The sequence below is a fragment of the Neophocaena asiaeorientalis genome, unplaced genomic scaffold, assembly GCF_003031525.2.
Source record: "Neophocaena asiaeorientalis asiaeorientalis breed wild unplaced genomic scaffold, Neophocaena_asiaeorientalis_V1.1 scaffold523, whole genome shotgun sequence".
NCBI classification, from domain to species: Eukaryota; Metazoa; Chordata; class Mammalia; order Artiodactyla; family Phocoenidae; genus Neophocaena; species Neophocaena asiaeorientalis.
In genome coordinates, this window is record NW_020175436.1 from 1,230,854 (window position 1) to 1,237,785 (window position 6,932).

Genomic DNA, 6,932 nt, shown 5'->3' on the forward strand with positions numbered 1-6,932 from the left:
TACGAAAGCTAGGTTTCCACAGCTGCGGGCCGACCGCAGGGACTCAGGCAGGAATGCAGGGAGTGGGGACACACCTTGCCTTGTAAGGACTCTGCGGTTGGGCCTTGAGGCGGGATTCCCGGGCAAAGGCTGCTGTGAACATCACAAGTTCTAGAGCTCACAGGCGGTACAAAAAGCAAGCAACTGCAGAAACCCGTTTCCCCCTACCTCGGAGCGGTAAATACGGGGTTAAAAAACACACTTGTTAACGAGGAGATAACTTCCCAGAATATATAAGGGAAACGAGGTGGGGTAAGGGTGCGGGTGAAAGAAGCGGGAGGAGCTTGGGGAAAAGTGGGAGTTGGGTCTCACCCTGAGGCCCAGGGAGGTTTTCCCTAATCCACCCGGCCCTGCTGGACGCCGGCGCCCGGCGCTGCAGCGCACTCACCTGGAGCGCGGATGCAGAGCCACTCGCGCGCGCGTGGCGGGGACTGGACGGGCTTTCGGTCCCAGGAGCAGCCCTGCCGCCTCCTCCCTCGGGGGAGAGGGAACCGTTTCCGACGAACCAATTTCTAGTCCTTTTGCACCCGCTGACTCACCCCTTTCTCTACCACAGACGTCTTTAAGCGCCTGTCTCACAGACGCTTTACCTGGAGATTTTAAAAATAAAGAGAGAAAATAGAAAGAGAAGAAACCAAATACAGCCAGGCAATAACTCCACCTTCACCCTTTTAATATTCAGCTCCCCGACATCAGCAAAGAATGGCAGGGAACTTTGCAGCTCTCGCTGACGTAACACAGTCAGTAGCCCCAGCTAGTACCGTAATCTCCTGCTGTTACCGTATTACTCTGAGGTAACAGGAACAGTGCACACAGCAGTATTTTTTTTCTCTTGGCCTTGGGTGAATTGGGTTCTCGCTAAACTTTAAGAAAGTGTGTGTGTGTGTGTGTGTGTGTGTGTGTGTGTGTGTGTGTGTGTGGCGTGGGGGTGGGGGGAGCGGGGAGAAGGGATTTTTTATTTGTAGTAAATAACTCTTTTAAATGATCTGATTTTAAAAGTAAAGAAAAATAGACACTTGCCAGACACATATTACTGTGTGTATCATGTGTTCAAAAAAATGCCCAGTAAAGTTACTTTTGAACACCTTGATTCAATGAACACTTAGGTTCTGTTAAAATCAAAAAGAAGCATATTGTTATGCCAAATATGCAGGTAAATTATATTATTTGCAGATGTTTTAAGATGAATGTAAAATCAGATAAAATTCAATAAATTGGATTATAATAAAAGTATAGTTCTAGGAAAATAAAGTAAGCATATCTAAACCTTCTGAAATACGATCCATCTCTCATTTCTTCAGACAAATGGACTTAGAAAGTAAGATGGTCGCACTGCAGTTTCTTACGTGGCTTGGTGTTATTAATTATTTTCCAGTTTACATAAGAAAACGTACCCTTTAAAAGAGTGTTACTTCTCTTTAATGCATGAATAGTTGGAGTATGAAGAGGTGACATCACCAGTCTTATTTACATTTTTTTTTCTGGTAAATTCCATGTTCTGTTTAGCTTAAAATTGAAGAAAACCACCTGTGTTTTAGAATATTGGGAAAATACCAGAGTTTTCTCCACTCTGATTCCCCCCCCCCAAGTCCCCTCCTTTCATCTTTATTGATTCAGACAAAACACACTGTTCATAAAGTAGTTAGTAGGTTCTCTTAAACCTAGTAATAAAGAGATAACTTTCAGTACAGGTAAGTATGTACTTGAATTCCCTCACCTGAACAAAAGTTTATTAACATTGTTACCTTTTCCAAGGGAGATGTTTGGGAGACTTTTTTTTTTTTTTTTAGCAGTATACCTCCAAATGCCTCAGAGGAATGCCCTCAGGAGGATCAGGGAGCCCCGCTTCATCAAAGACCTAATATTCAGATGACCTCTTTCCGGTAAACAATGCCATCCCACCCGCCACATCTATAGGGGGTTGAATTTTATGTTGTAGGAAAAGCATATGGGGTGAGGAGACAGGAGATCTGGGTTCCCTCTATTTACTAAGTCACTTGCTCTCTGAGATGCCGTCCCCTCCGTGCAAGAGGCTTTACTACAGTTCCCTGAGACTCCTGCATCTTACCATCAAATATGTACACAAAGTCTGTTCTGCAGAAATCCCATCCACGAGAGGATGATATTACTGCTTAGTTTCATATTCATTAACCTTACACCGTGAATGCAAGCTTTCTAGTAAGACCTGTTCCGTGGCAAATAAGGGAAGTAGTGTTATCAAGAAGAGCGACTGAAAATTGCTCAACTCTGCAGGGTCAAAGTGTACAAACGCTTTTGGACCCACCAGGACCCCACCTCCAACAAACAAGCAGACTCACAATCCCACCGCCTCAACCAATTAGCTAGTGCCCAGATGGAGAAAAGCAGCTCTTTATTTCCACCTTGGCCTCTGTATGCTACCAGGTAGGTTTTCAAATCCACTTCCAAGCCGGTGAACATCAATCTTGGCTAAACTAGCTCTCAGAACCAATTTTTCCATGGCTAATCACAGACCTGCGAACAGGAAACTATTCATCTTCGTAAAGAATGGTTGATGCCGGTGTCCCAGAAGATGTTGAGATAGACCCATGGGAAGGTGGAGTGAAGAAAGAGGAGGCTGTGGGGTGGTAAAGATCCCCTCCTGCTCTCCTATGAAACCAGGGTGAAACTCAGCTTTTCTGAGCCTCGGTTTCCTAATTTTTAAAGGGAGACAATAACCCCCAACCCCAGGGTTATTTGGACTGGATGAGATTATATCTCATGAAGCTTATCAACTCTCTTGTTATTAATCTTATTAACCCTTTTCCTTTCTGCTTGTTTTGTGTGCTACTTTAAAGTGAAACATACTTCTAACCCAGGGTGGTCCAAATTCCACATTCAACAAGAGCACAAAGTATTCAGCTGGAGAGGTGTTTGAAATGCCCTGCGAACTATGCCCCGGTCCACTGATGTAACCAGAGTGACCCTACCCGGCAGAGTGGGAGAGCTGGCTATGACTCCTGTCTACTCCTCCTTTTCTTCCCATCCCTTCTTGTCCCACATCTTGAAGGGCCATGCAGATACGTGTAAACGTCTGTACACCCAAACTGCTGCCTCTTGGCCTTGGGCCTCAGGGTGCACACACCTGTGATATGGTCTTCCCTTGAGAGGGTAGACCCAGAAAACAGGCCTAAAGTCCTTGAAAGTGGTTGTGTGGCCATTCGGGGTAGGAGATGCTAGATCCCAGAGCATGATCTAGAAGAGAGGGCACAGGCTCCAGGCTGGGATATTACCTTACTCCTGTGGACTTTTTGCTCCATGGGAAGGGCCACAGCCAGAGGGACTCTGAGCTGGGCTTTCTAAAGCATGAAACCCAAGGCACGGGTCCTATTACCTGGACCTAAGGGTGCTACTCTGTAGACTTCAGATGTGCTGGAACTTGAGAAATCTCCTGCAGGGGAGGTTCCGGGAAGCCTCATGGGATGATGTTGCTTGACTTAGTGCTTGCAGGATAAGCAGGATTGGTAGACAAAGGTAAGGTAAGCAGATGATCAACAGCTGTACAGTAGAGCGGGGTGTGTGTGTGTGTGTGTGTGTGTGTGTGTGTGTGCGTTCACAGACACTGGGGGAACCAACCTAACTGGAGAAGAAGGGCTTGCAATCGACATACACTGATGCCTTAGACTGGCAGGACTCTGTTAGTGACTAGTGAGAAAGTCAGCTAGTGTGGGAAGCTTTGAAGAAAAAAAAGCATCTGTCAATCATTATCTTACAAGACAATACACAATGAAATTAGGAACTGCTTTCTGGAATTTATAATTCCACTGACAGGGTAGAGGGTTTAATGTTAGTATCCACCAAGAAGACCTGGCTTTTCAAGGAATTCTCCTCAGGCTTAAAAAAAAGTGTGAGGGAAATGAAAAACTTTGCTCAGAATGGTACCGATGCAGTATCCAAGTCATGATTCTCCAAACAAACATTGCGTTCCAATCCTTTAATGAACCAAGAAGACTCACAGTGCACAGACACTGCTGAAGGAAGCCTAGGATGAGATTCTGTCTTTGGCATCATTCATCCCGATTGTTCTCGTCGCCCTGAGAAAATTACTTGCTTCAAGTTATGGGAGTCACAGCGTCCCATCCCTACAGTGTATGTTATGGTGGGAATGTGGAGTCAAGCCAGCCTGTAGCCAATTATACTTTTAAAAGAATAAAACTCTGCTCTTTGCAGAGCAAATATTAGTTGAGGCATATCAATCAAATTCTTTCAATACCTTTCTCCAATAACAACAGAAAGGGAATTGAAACACCTAAATCACTATCTGTAACAAATTTAGAAATTCTTTATCTCATTTCTCCATCTGCTGACCTGCTCTTACAGGCACATCAAAATTCTTATTGAGCTGAATTTCATTATAAAATATATGCTCAGACTAGCACATTTTAAAAAGTTAGAAATATATAAAAATAAAACTAATCTGTAATTCTGTCATTGGAGAAATAGACACTGTTAAATATTTGCAATATTTTCCCTTTTTTTAAACCCACGTGTATAAATGACATACATAGATATATATATATGAAATATATTATATACATGTATTTACAATATTATGAGTGTAAATATACATTATATACAATACTACGATCATACGGTATCTACAGTTATATATCTTGTTTTTTCATTTAATATTATTAACCCTATATTATTAAATTTCTGCCCAAACATGACTTATAATGGCTGCCTAGCAATTTCATTGTGTGTATATGTCATGATAAATTTAAATATTTGGATAATTAATACTTGGATATTTATGTTTTTAACAGATGTCTGATTTATAACTTGTACTGTGATGAATACCCATATATAACATTGTACTCTAAGTTTTTCTTAAGAATAACTTCTATAAGTGAAATTAAAGAATCGAAAATTATGAACACTTAAAAGGTTATAATACATATTGCCTTCTAAGAAGGTTTTACAAATGCAAATGGAAAGTGTGTAAACTCCTAAAAGTAGTGTATGGCAGAACCTCCTTTTTTTTCCTCTTGTTAACCTTGAGTATTTATAATAAAATCGATAAGTACATAAATAAATATAAATGAAATAAACCTTAGCCAATTTAACAAGTAAAAAAATCTCATTAAAATTTTTATTCTGTAGTTATAAGTGTATTTTTATACACTGATTTGACATTTTCATTTATACTTTTCTGATTTGCTTGTCCATGTTTCTATCAGTCAGGATTTAGTCAGAAACTGCTGTAGGTGTTTCAAGCAGGGAGTGATCTAATACAAGGAATTAGAGGCTCATAAGACAGTTAAGAAAGACACTGGAGGGCTTCCCTGGTGGCGCAGTGGTTGAGAGTCCGTCTGCCGATGCAGGGGACGCGGGTTCGTGCTCCGCTCCGCGAAGATCCCACATGCCGCCGAGCGGCTGGGCCCGTGAGCCATGGCCGCTGAGCCTGCGCGTCCGGAGCCTGTGCTCCCCAATGGGAGAGGCCAGAACAGTGAGAGGCCCGCGTACAGCAAAAAAAAAAAAGAAAGACTGGAAAACAGATCAGGGAGAGCTGCTATTTTCTTTCAGGAAATCTGTAAGTACAGGAATATCAGGAAATCATAATGGTGAGTTCAGGTGCCTGAAGCATCAATAACGTGCAGGACACCCAGAAAGAATCTTCTGGCAAATCCTCACATGTGCTGTGGGCTGAAGCCTTCATTCCTACACGACATTGTTACATGGTGCACAATGGCTTCTGCTTCTCTTTTACAGGAATTCCTCTTATTGGTACATTGTAACCCAAAATCTGGTTGACAGAGATCCTTCCAGCCGTTGCAACACAGAGAGGAGCATAGAAGGGGGAAAATAGTTCTAAGTGGCTGCTGGGTAATTTGGTATAATGTCCACTGGCCATTTTTATATTGGTGTTTCCCCCTTTTGTCTTGTTGCTTTGTAAGTACTCTTTATATATTATGGCAACCATGCAAATGTGCCATCAGATCTCACACTTCCTCTGGGCTGCTCCCTACTGATGGCTAAGCATAGCAGAAGTTCTAAAGCAGGCCTGTTACTACAAGACCTGGGATTTCTTTTTAATTAATTTATTTTATTTTATTTATCTTATTCTTTTTTGGCTGCGTTGGGTCTTATTTGCTGGGCGCAGGCTTTTCTCTAGTTGCGGCAAGCAGGGGCTACTCTTTCGTTGCGGTGGGTGGGTTTCTCATTGTGGTGGCTTCTCTTGCTGTGGAGCACAGGCTCTAGGCGCATGGGCTTCAGTAGTTGTGGCACACGGGCTCAGTAGCTGTGGCACATGGGCCTTGTTGCTCCGTGGCATGTGGGATCTTCCCAGACCAGGGCTTGAACTCATGTCCCCTGCATTGGTAGGTGGATTTTTAACCACTGTGCCACGAGGGAAGCCCAAGACCTGGGATTTCTTGAATGGGGGATTTTGTCTCAAGTGCTCCCCATCAGCTGGCCAAAACTTTCTTCCAACTGTGCAACTGTCTGACACTTTTCTTTCCCAGTATTCCTTTCGTCCTCTCTGCTTCATAGGATTCTGACTTGGATCATGGTCTGAAGGCTCTCCTTCTCCAGCTCTTCCTTTCGCCTTCACAGGAATTTCCCCCTTATATCTTTTGTATGATTAATTATGTCTTGGTGTCTGCTTACTGGAGGACAAAATTAACACATACATTAAGGATGTCAGCCCTTTGTGAAATATGTTGTCATTTCTTTCATTCACAGATATTTAAAGGAAAACATCTCATGAATTTTTAAATAAAACATAAAGAATAGAATTTTTGGGGCTTCCCTGGTGGTGCAGTGGTTGAGAGTCCGCCTGCCGATGCAGGGGACACAGGTTCGTGCCCCGGTCTGGGAAGATCCCACATGCTGCGGAGTGGCTGGGCCCGTGAGCCGCGGCCGCTGAGCCTGCG